General features: G+C 51.7%; 1 protein-coding gene across 1 annotated transcript in view; it reads right to left on the reverse strand.

Annotated features, from left to right (window-relative positions):
- MAML2 (mastermind like transcriptional coactivator 2) overlaps positions 1-22,465 on the reverse strand; it is a 309,818-nt gene that overhangs the window by 47,079 nt on the left and 240,274 nt on the right. The gene's annotated exons all lie outside the window — the stretch shown is intronic.

The following is a 22,465-nucleotide window of genomic DNA, read 5'->3' on the forward strand; positions in this document are numbered from 1 at the left end:
GGTCATGAGATTTGAAGTTATTTTGCTAAAAAAAAGGGGGGGAATTCCATGGTTAAATAAGTTTGGGAGATTTGGGGTAAAACAAACCAAGTTTCTTTACTGCTGGCCATCTCAAGGTCATTGACATGTTAATTTATATTGATAATTTCCAGAAAAGGGATGTGGCACTTTGACGTTATTTTTGTGAATCCCCCCAAAAAGAGAAGGATTATGTTTGTAAACTGGTCTGTTCCTCTGGTGCGAGCCCCCTTTGGTTGTATTACATTCAGCTGGCATGTCTAGTAAATTACCTGCTAAGATTAGGGCTTTGATTAGATCACGTCAGTAGGGCGTGGCTTAGGGTTGAGTACCCGCCCCCTTGGGGGGCTGATATAAATGGGCACTCACTCTAGAAGACACATGGGAAGAGAGAGAGCCCCATAGGTGCCAGAGGAGAGAATTTTGTCACATGAGAGAGGGGAAAAGGCTCAAATAGCTATAGCCCTGGGAAGAGAGATGAGCCATTTATCGATAGTTTGCAGCTGAAGAGAACAGAGCAGCTGAGAAGACCCAGAAAGAGATGAGCCCTACACCAGAGACTGACATAGGAATCCCCGAGGGGCCAGGCAGAGACGCCCACCATCTCGCTTCAACACGAGGTGGCTGACTTTGGGAGAAAGCAGCCTTGAAGTGGACTCTTTAGGGCCTTGTAACTGGAAGCTTTTACCCAAATAAATACCCTTTATAAAAACCAACAGACTTCTGGTACTTTGCATCAGGTCTCCTTCGGCTAATAGAGAGGGATTTGTTAACATATCTGATCATCCAACCAGTTCTTTGAGTTTTCCTCAGAATACAGCTTGGGAATGTGTGCAGTAAAGATCCACTGAATTGAGGGATCCAGTTTTATGCTTTTTTGACTGTTCACAAGCAAAGCATTTAACAAATTCTCACGCTTGATTTAAGCCAAGAGGGGAGGTGTTATCTTTGTACCTGAAAGCAAGCCCAGAGACTCACATTTCATCAAATTAGAATGACTAAGATGAAGCCCGGGGCGGGTGTGGACCAGGTAGAGCACTCAGACACTGCAGGCTGGAGAGCAAAGTGGTGCAGCCACTTTGGAAAGCAGATTGCCCCATGTGCCCCAAGAATCCCACTTCTAGGTGTTTACTAGCTGAAATAAAAATTGATGCTCTCATGAGCACCAAAGTGGAAACAACCCAAATGGCCCTCATCTGGTGAGTGGATAAACCAAAGGTGGTACCGTCACGTAACGTAATACCCTCGGCACTGAAAAGGCACGGATAACTGCTACACGCAGCGCTCGGATGGAGATGAACTGCGCTAGGCGCAGTGCGGGGAGCGGGTGGAAAGGCTGCATGCCGTCTGGCTCCAGCTGGACAACATTCGATACGACCCAGCTGGAAGAACTGAAAGCAGAGCAGTGGCTGCTGGGACTGTGCGTGGGAGACAGGCTGACTATGACGAGACGCCGGTGATGAAACCGTGCTTTCAGTAGACTTTGTGGATGCATAACTGTGCACTTGCCAAAACTCCGAGAACTGTACATGAAAAGGCTAAACTTTACAATATGTCAAGTACACCTTAAATTTTGAAAATGGGGGAAAGCCCCCTCAAAATTATCTACTGATTTGTTTTACATTTTTTCCATTAAAATTTTTTTTATTGAAGTACATCACTCTTTCATGAATATACATCAACAGTAAGTGTATAATAAAAGTTGTGAGCATACAAAATAAACACGGGTAGCACCATACAGGGGTCCCAAACACCACCCCGTCACCGACACCTTGCACTGTTGTGAAACATGCGTTACAAATCATGAAAGAGCATCACCAAAATTGAGCCACTGAGAGCTTATTTACTTTTAAAACCAGGAAAGGTAATACCTGTTTTTTTTTTGCTGTTCTGTTTTTGAGGGACCAGGGCAGGGAACTGAACCCAGGACCTTGTATGTGGGAAGCCGGCGCTCAGCTACCGAGCCACACTGGCTCCCCTGAGTGCGTTTCCTCCTCTGTTTTGCTTGTTGTTTTTGTTTTTTTCTAGGAGGCACCGGGAATGGAACCTGGGGCCATTCATGTGGAAACCAGGAACTCAATTGCTTCAGCTACATCCACTCCCTAATACCTGTTTTTAAAAAGTATTTTAAAAAGGAATGACAAGAAGTACAGCTGTCCAACCTCCAAGATGGCTGCTGCTCATAGTCCACCCAGATGCCCCTCCCTGGCCCTGCCCAGCGTTACCTTGTGTCCACACTGGCTCCCAAGCCATCGCTGTGCTGGGGACAAGGATCCCTGCCACCGCCGTGCCACCTACCACGCGCCACTGTCTATTGTAGTTCTGCCTCCATGTCTCATTTTTCTAGACTGTGAGTTCCAGGCAATGAAGAACCACGCCCTGCTTGTACCCACAGCGACCCGCACTCGCATGCCTGCAGGAGCTCTAGAGGACGTCTACCGGATCTACCCCGAGACGCTGCTTCAAGCCCGTGGGTCCCGCAAAGGCCGTGCGGCCCCAAGGCAGGGCCGTGCGTGCCTCGGCTTGCACGGGACTCGCCCGTGGTGAGCTCGAGAAGCGCGTTCTGCACAGCTCCCGAGTGCACGCACCGGGGGCGCGGGCATGTTCTGAGCAGGGCGCCGGGAGGAGACCCGAGTGCGGGGGCTGCGGCCTGGTGAGAGCTCGCGAGGGGCGGAGCGGAGCCGGGGCCGCGTCTGGGAAACCGGGGGCCAGCGTGGACGTGCAGACCCCCAGGCCGCCTGGCTGCCCCCACTTCTTAGCACGCACCTTCTCGGGCCCTGGAAGGGCGCTCCCTGGCTCGGGGCCAGCTGGAAGGCCCAACGGGGAATGCGCTAAACACGGCGGGTTTCCAGGCGTTTCTTAGGCTGAAACCGTTCCCAGAAGCGAAGATGATGAAGGCTTCATTTGTTAAGCATAAAAATAAAAACACTTTACGAAGGGTTTTAAGACAAATCTTTTCTACCTAATTCTTTTTCTCCCCCTTAATGTTGGCCAGTCCCTGAATTTTGATCTCTTTTGGGAAAGGGGGACTCCTTCTTCCAACTTTTTTTTCTTTATCTAGACTGAGTTGGTGCATGGAATCTATTTTATTTGATGCATTGTATAGGGTGTTCATTGCTACAATTAAATAGCTCCATATCGCAAACGTCCTAGCCATTGACGTGGCCTGAGGGGAAAGGGTCTCATAAGGATATACAAGAGCATAACGATCTCTCAGAGCCCGCGTTTTCGCCTCTTTGTATCTGATGAAGCCACACGCTGCACCCAGCAAGCACAGCGGCTGGCCCCCGTCTCCCCGCCCCGTCACTGCTTCTCGAAGGCTCGGGCTTGGGCAGGCGGTCAAAAGCGTGTCCATTTATTCTGTTTCAAAACTTTGATAACAACGCTGACTTTTAATTAAACCGTTTAATTAAAAGTGATCCCATCAGCTTGCTATACATCCTATTTAAGGTAAAAAGACTTTGTGGAAGTAGAAAAGTAACCGGAGAAGCCTGAAGTTGTTATGATTCTGCCCAGACTTCCTTATCCCAAAATCATGTTTGCTACTTACTGAACATTCATAATACTGTGGGCATGAAGAGAAATTTTAGACATACCCTAAGGAAAGACAGGTGGACACTGGAGCTTAGCCCTGAGGGGCGATTCCTCAGCACAGGATTCAGGGTACCCCTGAACCGGGTCAGCGTGTCTACTCGGCTTACCGGCGTCAGAGCCGCTGATTCGATCAGCTCGGGACAGCGCGTTTTCCCCCAGACACCAGTCGTTCCACCAAATGGTTCTCCATATTTGCCCTGGGTCACGGGGACTATATCAGCATGTCTGGGAGGTTTTGTTTAAAAGATTAAAAGAGTCCCTCTTCTTTTTTTTAAAGGTGTCAGGGCTGGGGATGGAATCCTGGACCTTGTATGTTGGAGGCTGTCACTCAACCACTGAGCCCCACTGGCTTCCCTGAGTTGGCTTGCTTTGCTTGTTTGCTTTTGCTTTCTCAGGGGGCTTAAGGACCCCAACCCAGGACGGTCCACATGGGAGGTGGGCTCAGCCTCCTCTTGAGCCACAGTTGCTCCCCTTCCTTTTTTTTGATTGACTTAAACTATCCTTCCGGGAAGTAAGGACAAATTCAGATCGTTGCTGAGTAAAACAAAGAGCTACCTAACCAGCCACAGAACTGAACTTCCCCAGAAGGAAGAGATGCTGCATGACCATGAGAAGAAGAAAAGGCTGGAATAGTGGAATTCTGTGCTGTCGACTGGAGTCGATCAAGGTAACGGTGAGGCACGTCGTGAAAAAACAGGCTCACCATTACGAGGAGGGAAGTGAGAAAGAACCAGAACCAGAATAGAAGAAACTTCACTGAAACCAAGCAAAACGAGTCATCCAGATTCTAAAAACTGAAAGAGAATATCTGAAAATGTAGCGTGCTTCGGCATGCCCATTACTTTCTCCCAACACCTTCTTAGGGGACGGGCTGCTCTGCCTTGGCCAAGCAAATGCTGCTCTTGAATACGTGGATTCTTGGAAGTTGGGGAGCCGAGTCCTCCAGGTCTGGGCTGCTGAGCCGTGGTGTCATGGGGAGAACGAGCTGCACGGGTAACCCACAGCCTGGAGCCGCGGAGAAGACACGGGGAGCCACAGAGAGGAAACCTCCGAGGGCACGAGAGAGCTCAGAAGAAGGGATATGGGCGACCGAGCCGAGGGCTGCTGTGTCTCCCGTTCCTGAATCCCAGCATCTCCCCCAACTGGGCTTTCCAAGACTCCACCCGTGAAAGCTCCCTTTACTCTAGCAAGGTTGAAAAGATTTGTGGTCCGGAAATCAAGGTCTGTCTCACACACAGAGAGCTGAGAGAAGACAGAAACCTGGAAACCTGGGCCGGGTACGGATTTCTCTGCGCCAAGACTTCAGCATGCGTCCACAAAGCACCGGCATGCGAACCTGCCAGAGCGGCTGCAGGGACGAAACGAGAACGAGCCCCAGAGTGAGCCTCGCATGCGAAGGACCCTCCAAAAGCAGGAAACAATAACATAACAAATGAGTACTGCAACTTTCTCACTCGAACCCACAGTCTTCTCTCTTTCCAACTACATGGAATCCTGAGCTGCTTCTTGGAGATGGGCCATGAGTTCTACAGCAGAGCAGGCAGGCGACAAACAGAAAATCCCTTCAGTCTAGCCAGTGGCTGAAGCCCTGCAGAATGGCATAAACCATGAGACAAACTCAAAGAAGCTGTGGTGGAAACAACCTGGCTACACCCCAGGGTCTCAGAGAAAAGAGCATGCCTGAGGTCTTCAGAGGGGGCAGAACAAGATCCTAGGTTAAGTCCAGAGGGCTTCACTGCCTCCAGCAACCAGGAGTGATTGATCCTTCACTCCCCTCAGAGTGCCGGGGTGGAGCAGTACAGACAGGCCGACCACCCTGGCGGGCAGCCCCTGGGCTGGCGCAGTTCTGCAGTGGGGGCTTGAGAAGCACCGGGCATGGAAGGCGTGAATTTAGGAGACCGGGTCAGGATGGTAAATTGGGGTGGGAAACAGTCTTGGGTTGAGTAGTATCGACGACTTATTTGACCAGTGGTCAGGGGACTAGCTCTCAGATTCAAGAGCACGTGAGGGAAGCGGATGTGGCTCAGGTGACCGGGCTCCCGCACACCTCACGGGAGGCGCTGGTTCGGATCCCGGTGCCTCCTGGAGAGGACAGAGAGCTGGCACGATGGGCAGCTGCCGTGGGCGACACAACAAGAGACACAGGAAGAGAGAACGGGGAGCAAAGCGGGGAGCGGAGGTTGCAGGTGCCTCCTGAGAGAAGACAGCGAGCTGACCCGGTGGGCGGGCGCGGTGAGCTGATGCGATGAGCTGATGCGACGAGCTGACACGTGACACGGCGGGATGATGCAGTGGGAGACGTGGGGAAGAAAGACAATGAGAGACACAACAAAATGGGGAGCAGGGGTGGCTCGAGTGGTTGGTGCCTCCTCCTGCATCGGAGGTCCCGGGTTCAGTACCCGGTGCCTCCTGAAAAAGGAAAAGAAACAAGGAAGACGAGCAGACACAGCAAGTGCCAACAACGAAAGGGGTGGGGAGAAGTAAATAAATAAAACAAATCTCTAACAACAACAAAAGGAGTATGTTGATGGTGTTATGTTAGGGGGCTTTGGGGAAGAAGACACCAAACGTAAGCTATGGGCCAGAGTGGGCACTCATATTGTGATGACGTTCTTTCGTACTCTGTAACAAATGTTCCACGACGACACAAGGTGTAGGTGGAGGGGTGATGTCTGGGAATTCTGCACATTATGCACGATGATTTTGCAAGCAGAACTTCTCTAATCAAAACAATTAAAAAAAGAATATGCTGAATCGCATCACTATTTAATATCAGAGACTCAAGCGAGAAGCCCTGTTGCAAAAATAACCCTGTGCTCCAGATGCTAGGTACGACTCCCTGAAGGACGTGAACGGGTCCCAGGTGATTCCACTGTCCCGGATTTTCCAGGAGCGCCAGTACATTTGTCCAGTGTGGCTGTCAGCTTAGAGTGTAAACTACAATTTCAACCACCATCCATGGGGTGCAGCAGTGCTCCAAAATGTATTCACCAAATGCAGTGAATGTGCCACAACGATGAAAGGGGTTGTTGATGTGGGAGGAGTGGGGTGACGGGGGTGGGGGTGTACGGGGACCTCATATTTTTTGAATGTAACATTTAAAAAAAAATAAAGAGAGAGAGAAAAAAAAGAAGGTACAACGCCTTTGGGGTTTTCCCATCTCCCTGTGCGCGCCTGCTAGCCTGGAGAGCACCTCAAGAGCAGGGAAAGCCAGCAGCTCACTCTGAACTTGAGCCATCCTGGAAATAAGATCTGGCTCTGAGAACAGGCGAGGCTGTTCTGTGCCGTGGCCGGCTCCTGCCAGGGCTCGTTTCTGCCCCATCGCCAGATGCATTCTGGGATGTTCTGCCCACAAGCCAAACTTTGGCTTGTTTTTCTTCATAGCAACGAATGCCTCAGAAAAAAAAACAACAAAACCCTCCGGCTTTGCAGTTTCCATGCTGCCTTGAAACCTGCACAGCTAAGTGACACCATAAAGCGAGACTCAATGCTCTTTTTTCCTTTTAAAACCTACCAGCGGCTGCACCATCTTCAGCTAAACTTGTCCAAAAGCCCAGTAGTTTTCTCTTGCTTGTGCTTTCTCATGCACACACGTTTCAAGACCAGCACACACACACACACACACACACACACACACGGCTGTAAGGCAGCTACACGTTTGACAGTTGCTTGCAAATTTAGCCTTGCGACTGATGTATCTGCAGCTGGCTGGGGGCCAGGGAAAACCAATAAATGCTTCAAGACGCTCCAGTCCAGGAGCAAAGCGACGCAGATTGATATTGACTTGGTGGGTTTTAAGGCTGTCACCAGCAATCTAGAGCAGGCTGGGTCACAGAGGGCATGCAAAGGGGAAAAGACCAAAAATATGCAAAAGGTCACAACCCGCAGTTCTCTGCATGTTTTCTCTCAGAAAATATTTGCAGGCAGTTCATCCAGAGAGCCTGGGGTAGGGAACCAGCCAGGGTTCTCAGCAGGCATTAAGAGCTTTATTTGTTTATTTCAAGGCTTACAAACTTGATCCTTGATATTTTAGCTCCCAATCCTGACAGTAGCAAACTACTACAACATAGAGCTTGGAGGAAAGTGTGAAGAAGATCATCAGATGCAGATTAAAATTAGGCAGGCTGGGGCTGAGAAGATACATATTATGTTAACTTGATAAAGAGAATGTTGAAAATCTATGTCCCTAGATCATAATTAGAGTAGCACTGCAATATTCTGGTATCTCTATGTTTTATTAGTAAGTCTATGAAACAGAACCAAATATTAGGTACTTAACAAATATATACTTACTGTACAAATGAAGGGATATGAAGCAAAATATTCTCAATGGAATTCTATGGTAAGCTACTGCTTTGTGCAGCATTAATGTGTATTCTACAGGAAAAAAGGAGGATGTGGTTAGAAAATAAGGAATTAGATCTTTTTTAACGCAGGACTTAGCAGCACTGACATTTTATTAGTATATATTAGGAACCATCATCATTCTTCTACTTACTTGACTAAAGAACATTTTGTGTGTGTGTGGTATAACTAGATTTTGCTTAATTCAGGTTGGGATATGTTCTATTGAACACATCTGGGGAAATGCTAATCTAAAATGAAATGCAAAATGGATACGAAAATATGACTGCATCTTGAATAAAGCCAATGTTTTAATTTGGCTATTCAATTGCTTGGAATCTTTGTCAAAAGGCCCATCCTGAGGAATTCCCGAGGAAGCCCCGGCTTGCTCCTGCCACGGGGCACTGGCCGCTGCTCTCTGCCTGGAAGGCTCTTTCTCCTAGCTCACTGCCTTCTGCCAGCTGGGGCTCCACCAACGTTACCAACAGAGGGAAGTCTACCCTGAGAACCTACCCAGAAGAGCGTCCTCGCCACCTTCTCTTCTCTTGCTTACTCTTAAAGCACCCTGTAGCAGTTTGATATTGGTTATGAATTCTAGAAACAGATATTGGATTATGTTTGTAGACTGGTTTGCTCCCCTGGGCATATTAGATTATATTGGATTCAGAGGTTTCAGTTTTATTCGATTAAATTATGACTGAGGCTTTGCCTGGGCCACATCAGTTGGATGTTGAGTGCCTGCCCCCATGGCAGGTGGAGACTCATGAAGAAAACTATGTGGCAGAGAAGGGAGGTTGGAGTTTTGATCCTGGAGCCTGGGAAGTAACACACAGAGAAGCAGACATGTGAGGAAGGAGAGAAGGCTCAGGTGGACACAGCAGAGGGCCCAGGAAGAGAGATGAGCCGGTCGTCTGATGGTGCACAGCTGGACTTGTGGAGTGAGCAGAGATGCTGAGCCCACAGAGAAACGAGCCCCGGGGAGAGAGGAACCCAGGAAGCCTGAGCCCTGCCAGATCTCAGCAGCCGTCTTGCTCCAACACGTGGAAATAGACTTTGATGATGGGAGTAATTTACAATTTATGGCCTGGTATCTGTAAGCTCCTACCCCAAATAAATTCTCTTTATAAAAGCCAACAGATTTCTGGTATTTCACATCAGCACCCCTTTGACTGACTAATGCACACTCCAAGTAATTTTATTTTACATATGTGTTTCATTATTAGTTTATTATTTGTCTACCGTACTGCAAGAGAAACCCCATGAAAGACATAGCTGTTCTGCTCAACTTTGTATCTCCACCACTTAGAACAGCACCTGACAATTAGTAAGTATGCAATAAATATTTATTGAATGGATAAAAAACAATATCATAAGAGTGCCACAGAAAGGGTTAAAATAAGGAACTAGAGGGACTCAGGTTGAAGTTGCTCAGATAGGCTTTATGGAGAAGATGGCATCTGAGTTTGGCATTGCAAACGGGAGGGTTTCTGACCGGAGCATATGAGATACACAGCCTAGGGTAAGGAAGAGGCTTAAACACGCATGGTCCAGAAAGAGAAAAGCGTGGGACAGACGTGGGAAAGAGATCGTTTCAACCCCATCACGATGTATGGGAAGGGGTTACGTTTAGCTTTCCCATGAAGGCGAGGCCAACACCAGCTCTGCAGTGAAAGTAACGCGGGAAAAGGGCCCTAACGACTCTGGTGCCAAGCTTGACAGTGGAGGCAACGACCAAGCCGCCGGACGCTGGGAGTGGGAGCGGAAACTAAGCGGGACACACATGAGTTAGTTAGAGCCCGGGGTGGGCTGGGAGCCCCGAAGGACCCGATCGGCGGGCAACGGGGGGGGCCGCGGGCCAGGCTTAGGGTAGACACGTCGCTGTTTCTCGCTGTTTGGCACACTGGCATTTTGTCCAGGTCGCGCGTCCGTTCTTGCAAGACTGCTGATAAAACTCTTTCCTCCTGCGCAGTCGGGTGAGCTTCCGGTCCCTTACAGGTGCAGCTCTCTCTCTAACATTCAGCCACCGCAACACTGCTGGTTGCCGGCCAGGCTTCCACGTGGCTTCTGAGTTTGGCCTGTTCACTCCTGTTTTTCTGATTCATTCATTCATTCGTTTCATTCATTCATTTACTCAACCTAGTATGTGCCAAATATACTTTAAGGTGATGGAGATTGTAGCAGTGAGCAAATCATTCATGGAGTGGGAAGTAAAATAATGCACATAGTAATTAAATTATAGCATGAGCTGAGGAAAAATGGGAGTGGAGATGAGCAGGGTCGGGGGATGGATTCCGCTTTCTAAACTTGTTCTCGCACTGAATATGCACAAGCGAAGTGCGCAGACCACCACTGCAGCGCTGCCTGAACTCTCCCTCCTGGGCCACCTCATGTACCCAGCTCCCAGATAAAAACAACCCGGCGCCAAGTTCAGGCCAGAGCCCGCCCTCCGGGGGCTGCAGAGCTCAGCTCCGCCTGCTTTTCAAGCTTTCACACTTATATACCTTGTCTCCCCTCGCGCTGCCAGGGCTCATCCACGGGCAGTTTGCCCCCAGGCGTCCGCTGGCTGCCGGCTGCGCATTCCGGGGTGCTGTGCAGTCTGAACCCTCCTTTCCCGGGGGGCCCTGGGGGCTGGGGCGGCGGCCGTGCACCCCCGAGCCAGCCCCGGGGAGGTCTGTGCCCTGACACTGGTCACTCGCCACCCGAGCACGGGCAGGGGCCGGAGCCTCGGGGGCCAGCAGGGGGCACCCTGGGGGGCCTGAGCCCGGAGGGCAGCACGCAGTCCCCAGCTGGGGCGGGTCTTCCAGATGCCCTGCTCTGACCACGTCTTCTCTCCTGGCGGCCCCTGCTCTGACCACGTCTTCTCTCCTGGCCGCCGCCTTCTCTGCCTCGTCCGGCCGTGTCCTCCCCAGGGCAGCCGCGCCTCCCCCGACCACTGGGCTGTGGCCTTCACACTGGGGTCCAAACGGCCTTCCCCAGACCCGTTGCCCTGGCACCCTGCCGCCTGAGCCCTGAGGCCCGTCGCCCGAGGACCCGTCCCCTCCCTGTGGCCGTTCCGGGAAGCCTGCCCCCCGTGTCCCCTGCCCAGTGCTGACCGCAGAGCTGAGCCTGGCCACGTGACATGCACGCCGGCTGCCAGCGGGCAGCGACACCGTGCAGCAAGCACCCCGCGGGGGCCCGGGAGGCCCACCCCCGCGCCTGCTCCCTGGACCGGCTGACGCACGACGCTTTCCCGCCAGCCTGGGAGGGAAGGGGCCACAACCAAGGCGGACGCCGCTTTACAAACAGGCGCGTGACAGCAGGCGGTCGGCCGCGGAGCTGGGCCCTGGCCGGGACACGCGCTTCCTCCCACAGAATGGCCGGGCGACTGGAGAGCAAGGACAGAGACGTGCAGGAGAAGGTGCGCCTCTCCAGCCAGGAACAGGAAAGCACCGGAAAAGCAGGAGAGGCAGGGAGAAGCCTGTAAACCCTCGAGTGGAAATGGGAGAAAACACCACCCTCCGGGCGAGGGGACGGCGCTCCTGGGGCTGCCAGCAGCACTTGAAAGGTCACTGGTGGGAAGTCTGTTCCCGTATAAAAGGAAAGGATTCCGGAACTTACAGTGCACACAGATGGCAAAGCAATTTGCATTTCATATAAAAATTTTCCCATCAGAATCCGTGAGAAATCCTGGTAAATCTCCTCTGGTTAAAAACAACTTAAACTAAATGGACAGCAGCGTAGCTGGCTGAGCAGCGGACTAAGAAAGTATGTGGGAAGCAGATGTGGCTCAACTGACAGGGCGTCCACCTACCATATAGAGGGTCCAGGGTTCGATGCCCAGGGCCTCCTGACCCATGAGGAGCTGGCCCACGTGCAGTGCTGCATGCAAGGATTGCCGTGCCACGCAGGGGTGTCCCCCGTGTATGGGAACCTCATGAGCAAGAAGTGCGCCCCATAAGGAGAACCGTCCAGCAGGAAAAAAGTGCAGCCTGCCCAGGAGTGGCGCCGCACACACGGAGAGCCAATGCAGCAAGATGATGCAACAAAAAAGAGACACAGATTCCTGGTGCCGTTGACAAGAATGCAAGCGGACACCGAAGAACACACAGCGAATGGACACAGAGAGCAGACAACTGGAGGAGGAGGGGAGAAATAAATAAAAAATAAATCTTAAAAGAAAGCCACGACACACAAGAGAAGACAAGAAAAGAACAAACTTGTGAGTGAAGGACGTCTATCTTGGACTGAACCAAATTTCTTTGGCTCAGTGTAATTCTTAATTTGTGTACAGAGTTGCAGAGGGAATCAAAATTCACCAGATGAAAGGAATATTTACCACTCAGATAACTGAAGTAAACAGAAAATACCCTCCAAATAGGTAAAAGCTTCCCGGGAGAGCCGAGGAAGAAGCACTTGGGGTGAGCAGAGGTGGTTCGAGCAGTTGGCTGCCTGCCTACCACACGGGATGTACCGGGTTCGGTTCCTGGTGCCTCCAAAAGAAGACGAGCAAGACAGTGAGCGATGTGAATGGGCTGATGCAACAAGCTGACGCAACGAGATGATGCAATTTAGAGACACAACAAGGAGACACAATGACAGATACAACAAGTGGGAGCGGCGGTGGCTCAAGTGATGGGGCGCCTCCCTCCCACACGGGGCGTCCTGAGTTCACTTCCCAGTGCCTCCTAAAACGCAGACGAGCCCACAAGGAACAGTGAGCGCAAACAATAAGGGGCTGGTGGGCGCGGGGAATAAATAAATAAAATAAACCAAAAAAAAAAAAAAAGCAGCACTTGCTGCCAAAGTGATGTCACAGTGGGAGCGTCCCCTCGTAACCTTTCGCTGCGTGCCGGCTGCTTTCCTCCCCATCAGCAAACTCCTCTTCCTGCCGTTTCCGTTCCTGTTTTCGGTCGTGCCCTTGGCTTCCTGTCTTCCTTGTCAATGAAGGGCTGTGAAACCACAGACATCACTTGTGAAAGAACCGAGCTGTTTCCTTCGCGTTCTCCTTCACTGGCCCTGGCGCTGCCAGCGCAGCCCGTCAGGGACACTCGGGAGCCAGGCCTGGGGCTGGGGGGCCGTGGGGGGCGTCTGACCAGGTGAGGCGGAGGCGGTGCCATCGAGGAGCGCGAGCCGCCACCCTCTGAGAGGCTGGCAGGGGCCACGGCAAGGACGAGCTGCAAGAAGGCGCTGCGTTCACAGCCGCAGCTGGCGGGGGCCAGGGCGGACTGTGCGTCTAGAACTCAGGCTTAAAAAGACGGTTCTCTCGGTCAGCTAACGTTGTCGCTTCCACACTGTGAACGGCAGGCTGCCTCCGTCGGTCCACTGCCTCCGTCACCGCAAGTTCTCGGAGACCTGACGTACCGTCCAGTCAGGGGACGAGTGCCTCTAAACGCGGGCGTGGAGGGCAGCGGCTCGTGCCCCTGCAGTGTTTTCAATGCGCAGGGTAAGCGCAGCCCTTGGCTCTGCACAGGCCAGCACTGGTCACCCCTGAGGGTCCCTGCAGCCGGACAGGCCGCGCGCAGGCCCAGGAATGCCTGCCCGTCCCTCTCGCTCCCCACGATTACTTATAAAGTATGTTTCATGCCAGAAGGTGTTCAGGGGAAGATGCGGGGAAGGACCGGCCGTGGCCCAGCCCCCTGCACCCATGCCCGTCGGCGCGGGTGGGCTGCGCTCCAGGGCCTGGCGCGCGCGGCTGTGAAGTGTCGTCCCCGAGTCGCTGCCTCTGCTCTCCAGCGGGAGGCTTGTTGCGTCTACTCTTGAGAAGGAGCCTCGGCCAAGGCCAGGTCCACCTCACCCCGGAAGGGTGAAGGCTCGGGCTTACGCTCTTGACGTGTTTACACCAAAGCAGGCCTGGGTCCCTTCCACGTCCCTTCACACCTCCCCGTCCCCGGGCTCACCGGTGTCGTCCCTGAGGCTGAGGGGCTGGCGTCCTCGTGCCGCCCCTGGGGGCACAGCGTTGGCACGAGCTGCTCCAATCGTCGTCCGATGAACCCGTGAGCGCTTTCCCCCACACGCCCTGTTCTAAACCTTCCTTTTACCTTCTTGTCACTCAGCCAATTTGCCTCCCAACCTAAGCTCCAAGGAGCCTCGTCTCCACCCCTGATTCCGGCACTTTCTAATAAGAAACCTCGGACAAGTCACGTCATCCCCTGGGCCTCAGTTTCCGCACCTTCCGATGAGGGTAGGAAACCTTGCTCTAGGGGCGTGTTCTGAGGATCCGCTGGACGCCTCGTAAGGACACACCTGAGGCGCCCGGTCGACTGGCCGTAGAGTAAGTCTCCCATCGATGCCGACAACCTCTTCCTCCACTCCCCACTTCTGATGGTTTCCATCACGTATTCATTTAGAAAAGAAGTCTGGTTCACACAAGTCATGCTAAGACAGCAGTGAGTGAGGGGCTTACACCCCCCAGCCTGCGGCAGGAAATACGGGGCAGCGGACGGGGTGGGCGTGAGGAGCTGGGCTTCTCGGCGCTCCTTGCCCACTCTGGGCTACTTCTCTGCTCTGTGCGCCTCTTGAATACTTGGTGTTCACCTCGCATTAGGAATGGGTGTCATCAAACACACTGCAGATGAGACTGTTTTAACTTTATTTAACGGGTGAGCCTGTTACTAGAAAACAACAAGATCCAGACGGAGAAATAAGGACTAACAAGGAACAAAATGAATTGCAGTTATAAGAGCAAAGAAAACAAAGCAAACAGGTAACATGTACATTTCGTTTTCCTTTGATTTTGAAACAATGAAGTTTGGGAGGGGACGTGGACTTGGCCCAGTGGTTAGGGCATCCGTCTACCACATGGGAGGTCCGCGGTTCAAACCCCGGGCCTCCTTGACCCGTGTGGAGCTGGCCCATGCGCAGTGCTGATGCGCGCAAGGAGTGCCCTGCCACGCAGGGGTGTCCCCCGCGTAGGGGAGCCCCACGCGCAAGGAGTGCGCCCCGTAAGGAGAGCTGCCCCGTGCGAAAGAAAGTGCAGCCTGTCCAAGAATGGCGCCGCACACATGGAGAGCTGACAACAAAATGATGCAACAAAAAGAAACACAGATTCCTGTGCCGCTGATAAGGATAGAAGTGGTCACAGAAGAGCACACAGCGAATGGACACAGAGAGCAGACAACTGGGGGGGAAGGGGAGAGAAATTAAAAAAAAAATCTAAAAAAAAAAGTTTGGGAGGTTAAAACTATTCTGATAAAATCCATTTTGTATTGCCTACAAAGCAAACTTTTTGTGCTCTAATTCAGGCAGGAAGAAAATGATTTTAAATAAGAAATACTTTTTTATATATATAGGTTATTTTATGTGGCTGTTTTTGAAGAAAATGTTGTAGAGGAATTGAAGGAAATAAAGGTGAGCCATAACATTTTATTACATTTACCTTCAGTGAAAAATTATATGATTGAATGGATTTCTTCAAGTTTCCTAAAGAAAACAGGTATTTTATGACAGAATCAAAGTTTTTCTTTTTCTTTTTCCCCCTTTTTCTTAGGTTGGCATGACTTACAACAAAATGCCCAATTACGGGTTCAAATGCTGACACATCTACATTTCTCCCCATTGCTCTTTCAAGTTTTACAGTTCAACTAGGAAACTGCCAATTTAAAATATTGCTTAACAATGGCAAATTCCTTCGTCTCACAGATCTATGAATTAATGAGAACAAAGTAGGAATGTGCTAGACATAGTGGCAGAATTTAGTTTAGTTTTTTTTTGGCAGGAATACATGTTCAAGTACATTATAAGTAGACAAAACATGCAGTTGAAATTTTTTGGAAAAGCGATCAAATGTTCCACTATAATGAGCCAGTGACGCTTCTGATATTCCAAATAGGATTCTATTGATTTGGAACCTGTTCTCAGGTTATTTAGCACGTCCTCAAGGTGGATAATGACTGGTAATTATCACTTCTTTCCTGGATTAGCTTCAGAGGGTGACTGCGGAAGCTGCACCCTCTGCTCTACTTTTCTTTCCTCCCCTTTGTGCTCTGTGCCCCTTTAAAATCATTTGTATTATAAGGTCCATTTTAGAATAGATCCAAAGTGGGGGAGAAAAAAGAAATTCAAATAAAACGAAGATTTTCCTTTGTCTCACGTATATTTTCATCTAAACTTAACTCTCTGTGCCATTTCAATAAAGTCCTTTCTCTTTCTTCCTTTTCTTTGTTTAACAAAAGGAAGTGGAGGCAGTTTTTAAACGCTTGTGGAATCTGGCCCCACTGCCTGTACAGACGGGCTTTGTGGCGAAAGAGCAGTTTACGAGCCGTCTCCGGAAGACAGCCCAGCCAGAGCGCCGGGTCAGCCCCGCTGCGCCCTAGCCCCTGCCCACCGCGCGCTGAGTGACCACGGCCAGGCGCGGGAAGTCTCTGAGCTCAGGTTTCTGCTGAGAAATGGAGATGACAATCTGTGATGATGAAACAAGAGCATGTAGGGTGCCCTACACAGCCCCTGGAATACAGCGGGAACTTAATAAATAGGAAGGATTACTATCATCCAGGCAGGGCAGTAAGTGGAATGCTTCATCCTTTTACCTCGACGATCTCATGGATGTTAGGAGGTGACACAAACCGAGAGCTGAGCGGCTGCCCGGGTCCAAGGTCTCCCTGAGCACTGAGAGTCAAGGGGGGCGAGCCGAGGACGCCGCTCTGTGCCTCTCCCGCGTGAACCTGACCCCTCCGGCACGGTGGGGACTGGCGCTGCTCCTCCTGAGCAGCCAAGGACCTTCGATTTTCCCTGGGGCCCTTTCCACTCGTTAAAGCACGCCCCCTCGTCGCGTCATCTATCCTCACAACAACCCGGTCACGGAGGGCAGCGCCCGAAAGCTCCGCGGTCGTGGCTGCCGGGCAGGGTGATGTGCTAAGAACACCCAGGGCCAGGGAACCGCGGTCCCTGTGCAGTTTAAAGGTGGGTGTGGGTCAGAGAGCCTTGAGGAGCGCTGGGGGCTGCTGGCTGTGACGGCTCAGGATCGCTGAGCTTCGACTCTCCCACCTGCCGGGTGGGGCTGGGGGAGAAGCGGGCGCAGGCGGACAGGCCTGTTTCGCTCCACTTTGGGAACTATCCGCGGCAGGGCTGGGACGCAGCAGGGAGCTCTTCAGCCCGTGCAGACAGGAACAACACGCGGGCTTCTCAGGCTGTGCTGCAGCCAACTCTGTAGATCTGTGCTCAAAGGGTTAACCAAAACCCTCTCCTTTTTGGCGTGAGAACCTGACCTTTGGTTAACTTCCGAGTTTGATTTCCCTGGAAACAGATAAAGATGGCATGTGTCCACTAACATCAACGTCGCACATGGTAAAGATGACCCCTCGCTGGTAGACCATTTAGACTAGGGCAGCTACAGCGAACTATAAATACCGACGGGGATGCTGGACTTTGAGCTTCAGAGTGGAGTCAGTCTTGCCACTGGCACGTCCCTTGAGGGCACCCGGAAGCTAGAGCTCTGGGGCTGTTCTAAGGGTCACTGGCTCCCGTGTGACCAGGGGCCCAGAGCGGGCGAAGGCAGCTCCCTCACCTGCCCACCGGGCTTCTTGCACCTGAGCCGCCATGACTTTCATTGTAGGAGACGCCTGACGGTGCCCTGCTGGCAAGCTCCTATCTCACACCCGGAGTAGACAGATGCCGGACGTGAGACTCAATGCCTGGGGAGCCTCAGGAGACCCCTGTGGATGCTGCAGGTTGGTTTAGTGTCATGGGGATTTCCTCTGGGTAACACATGAGCCATGATTTTCTGGAAAGAGATCTGGCAATATACTAAGGTCTCCATGGGTGCCTTTATCAACATAAAATCAAATCCATCCACCCACCCACCCATCATCCAACCAGCCGTCCATCTACCCACCCACCACCTGCCCATCCATCTATCCACCCATCCATCCTATGTTTATTCAAAATACACAATATGCCAAGCATTGTGTTAAACGCACATTATATCGTATATAATATATATATTATTATATAATAATTTCTATACAATTACAAATTATTCGAGGTTCTTTTTCTCAACTAGTCTTCATATCTTGTGGAAGGAAAAAGAAGTATATATTGGTTATTAGTAATGATAGTGATAATAATGCCTAATAATTATTGAATACCAGCTACTGTTCAACACTTTTCATGCATTAGCTCACTTCCTTCTTAACAGTAATTCAAGGAGGTAGGTATTATTCTATACATTATACAGACAAGGAAACTGAGGCATAGAGACATCCCACATTGTTTGTAAAATGCTGAAAATAATGGTAAAGGTAGATATATCAGTGGCACTGGTGCCCAATATTCTTTTTTTTTTAGATATGGAGACCGCATGTGTGGGAAGCCGGTGCTCAACCACTGAGCCACATCAGCACCCCTGAGTTGGTTTTCTCGTTTGTTTGCTTGTTTGTTTTTTTGTTTTTAACGAGGCACTGGGAACTGAACCCGGGACCTCCTTGTGGGGAGCAGGTGCCCAACTGCTTGAGCCAATCCACCCCCCACTATTCTCTTAACCGTATAGATTCACTTGTGCCCTCTCGGGTCTGCTGGTTAAGGGCTCACTGGGGAGACGGGAGGTATCTGAGAAAAGAGAGAGCCGGGTCCCTCGGGATCCCACGACAGCTGGCAGAACACACGCTAGAAAATTGAAAAGCACTCCAGGAGCCGCCAGGGAGAGGCGCCTGCCCAGAAGGCACGGCCAGCTCTCCAGCGCCCACTCCTCCAGGAAGGCGACTGTCTCAGCCGTGGAGGAAACAATCCCTACAAATACTGACCCGGCCAAGTTCATCGAAACAAGCGAGGGGGCCGAGGCCGACCTCCTCTTTGCCAAACTCCAAAGCCTCAGGCTTGCCTCTCCGCTCCGCTCCTGCCTGGTCTGTGCTAACCCCGGCCTAGGCCACCAGCCAGCCTGTGTCCACCACAAACACCTGTCAGGAGCAGGAGGCTTAATGCTGGCCAGGGCGTCCTTCCTGCCCACCGGCCACACTGCTGCGAGGGACAGAGCCATCTGCACCTTCTCTGGGCCTGGGGCCTCACACCCTTTCCTGCTTTGCAAGTTGCCTGCAGTCCCTCAAAGCGCAGAGACGTGCTCTCCACGTCTCCTTCTGGAGCCGCTCCAGGCTCTCCAGGGAGCCAGCACCTAGCCTAGATTACTTTTGATAGGGTTAGATTGTGAAATGTCGGGTTCTGCTTTCTTCTCTGCCAAGGAGGAGGCTTGGAACCAGAAGTAACTTGAGGCAAAGGCTTTCAGTAAAAGGCTCCACCTGAGGAGACAGGGCTCCCTGGCCGGAAGGTCTTAGGTGATGCTGGGGCCTGCAGGCTATAGCAGAGCTGACCGCTGTCCGAGCAGAAACCCAGACGCCACCCAGGCCCACTCAGGGAATCCCCGCACGTTTACCAGGCAGGTACGCCCCAAAGGATTGGGAACAGAAAGTGCACTGAAACAGGTGTCTTCCCTTGAGAATTTACGTTTAAGGCCATTCATTGTTCACAGAACACAGAACACACTCACCATTTTGGAAGTGGAAAAAAAGGAGCACTGATTCTCAAACTCTCTAGAAGAACTGTTCACCACTTCCTCTAGCCTGGAGTTCTAAAACGTCCAACTCAATGAAGAAAGACGCCATCGACTGCTGCTAGAGAGTTGGTGAGTTCACTAGAATTCTCCCCAAATGAGAATTCTGTTGCAGAGTGATCTTGAGGATCTCAGAAATCCCAGCCAGAAATGGAAGCGACATAAAACACACAGAAAAGAAGACAGAGGTGCTGGAACACGGCTATAAATCGCTCTTCGCCCCGGCGTTCCTCCAGTCTTCCCGGGCAAAAGAAGGAAGTGGGTCTTGGCGGCAGAGAATAAATGAGCAGCTGGTCTAGATCCTGCCATGAGGAGAGAGGCTTACCATGCATAATCACCATCAGTGTGTCCTTGGGGACGAGCGAGCCAGCCAGTGAGTGGAGTGGGGGCCGGCCGGGCTGAGGGTGAATTAGGAGAAAGCCTGATCACATTTTCCTGGGCACTTAGGTTTCCATGACCTCATTAGGGCGATGACGTAATGCTGCTGCATTTATAAAGGAGAAGGGAAACGAGGGGCCACGCTCTCCTCAGCAGCGACTCTGAGGAGGTCACGGGCAGAGCAGCTCCCCTCTCTGGGACCCTTTTCTTTCACCTCTGTACCTGTGAGCTGCTGTGTCTGCTCCTTCCCTCCTTTCAGCCATACCCGTGTAGCCAAGGCCGAAATTGAGATGGGGCCGCCGCTTGGGTCCTCCTCCCGGGAGCTCGTACATCAGAAGTTTATGGGGGAAGTGAATGTGGCTCAACTGATAGGGCGTCTGCCTACCACGTGGGAGGTCCCGGGTTCAAACCCAGGGCCTCCTGACCCATGTGATGAGTTGGCCCATGTGCAGTGCTGATGCGCATAAGGAGCGCCGTGACAAGCAGGGGTGCCCCACGTGAAAAAAGCACAGCCTGCCCAGGAGTGGCGCCGTACACATGGAGAGCTGACGCAGCAAGATGACGCAACAAAAAGAAACACAGTTTCCCAGTGCCACTGAGAATGCAAGTGGACACAGAAGAACACACAGTGAATGGACACAGAGAGCAGACAACAGGGGGGGAAGGGGAAAGAAAAAAAAATCTTAAAAAAAAAGGAAGTTTCTAGGGTTTGCCTGGCCAGTGGGTATTCTGGAAGGAGACCAAGTCAGACTCTCGTGGGGTGGCGGCTGGGCCTCCACCGCTTCCAGCGCTCCCGCTGCCCCGAGCTGCCCGGTCAGGTCCAGATGCCAGCTCGGACATTCCTCACTTTTCTGGACATTTTTCTACCTGTGGGGAAACTTGCCGTTCTTTTCACAGACTCTTTTCGCTGTCCTAACTCTGTGCTGAAACGCTACGTGGGCGTATTTTGGGAACTGCTATTAATGGATGGACGCCTAATTTGTGTCTCATTAAAAAAAATAGCTCTCTAGGACAGTAAAATTCAACAAAGGACATTGAACAAGAGAGGAACATCGCGTGCAGCCACATGCTTGGGTGGTTAGAGGCTCGGCTGGGGGGTCCCCAAACAGGAGCTCTGTGGACCCCGCCCTCTGCGCGTCTCCCAGGCAGCTGTGGCCCCTCGGGTGGGAGCGGGGGTGGTGGGGGGCTGGACAGATCAGTCCCATGGAAAGGGTCCCTTGGAGAAAGAATTCCCGTTCAGCCCGCCTTTAGGTCTGACATGTGGCTTTAATTTGACATACTTAGCCTTTATTCCCATATAGCCCCATTTCATCTGTCTCTCCTTCCATTTTCTCTGGTATTACCTGTGGCTTTAATTTTTGAGGCTCCCAAACGGATGGTTGTAAAGTTATCCTTTTTCTGAGGATGAGCACTTAGTTTGTGCTTGTTCCCACGGCTGTAAACTAGATGAAGACTTTGGGGGAGCTAGCGCTGCACAGAATAGGAAGGGATATCTTTATTATGATTAGGAAAAAACGGATTTCAACCAGTTATATGGTAGATAGCAGGTTAGGAAGTTTGCCATGTACCTGGGGCATGGGTGGGAGAATTTATTCAAATAAGCACTCAGCCTGTTCCTTAGGGCATGCTGCTTCTTGTTTTCTGTTCTATCACTTTTGGTTACAGTATCCTCACCATCCAGCAGATGGCATCTGCTTCAAAAGTCTCATACATTCCAGTTACATTTCAGGGCCAACAGGACACTGACACATTGGCACCTCCCTTCATTTACTTTACATTTAACATTTCAGAAAGGCTGCTGGAAATATACTTAAGGGCAGACAATTAACTTCCCCCTCCCCCCCCTTTTCTGTTAAGAGTGAGTCTTTCCTCCTGGCATGCCCAGGCCAGGATCATGGAGACCTAGGAAATCCTCAGTCATTTGAAAAGAAACATAATCAGAACGAAAGCCAGAGGGTCTCTTTGAAAATCTGTTGCTTTACGGACTTTCAACACTGAACAAGAGCTGAGTATTAATGGCAGAGTCAGAAAAATGAAGCTCATCTCAAACCACAAATACTCTAAGGGGGGGAGAGAGAGAGAGAGAGGGAGAGAGAGAAAGAGAGAGAGAGGGGGACCCTCCTCCGAGAAGTGGGGCGCGTGGCGCAGGCGCGTTGGGGCCGGCTGCCGCACAGCCTTTCCTGCTCGGTCTGGAGGACGGCGCGGGTGAAGGCTCCCACCTTCCCTGACACCGTGGCTACACCGCCGTGAAGCTCAAACACGGAAGCCCGGAGGCGTTTCCAGAGGCTCCAAGGGGCACAGAGAAAAAGGAGCGAGAGGGGGAGAGCCCAGGCACCGGCCCCCGAGCCAGGCCCTGCACGTGACTGGACAGCCACCTGGGCAAACGGCAGCCTTAGGACGTGCTCCGCGAAGTGGAGCCAGGCTCCGAGAGAAAAAGAGCGGCTCCACTGAAAAGATCACTTTGTCTACAGAAAATACCAAGTTGCCTTTCCAGGCAGTAAGTCACCTTCCCACGAGACGCTGACGAGAAAAGCCGCGGCGTGGGAAGGTGCCGCTGGCGCGCCTGGACGGAGCCGGGCGCGAGGGCCCTGCTCTTGCCGCTGAGAAGGGCCTGGC

This window comes from Dasypus novemcinctus, chromosome 27 (assembly GCF_030445035.2).
Source record: "Dasypus novemcinctus isolate mDasNov1 chromosome 27, mDasNov1.1.hap2, whole genome shotgun sequence".
Taxonomy (NCBI): domain Eukaryota; kingdom Metazoa; phylum Chordata; class Mammalia; order Cingulata; family Dasypodidae; genus Dasypus; species Dasypus novemcinctus.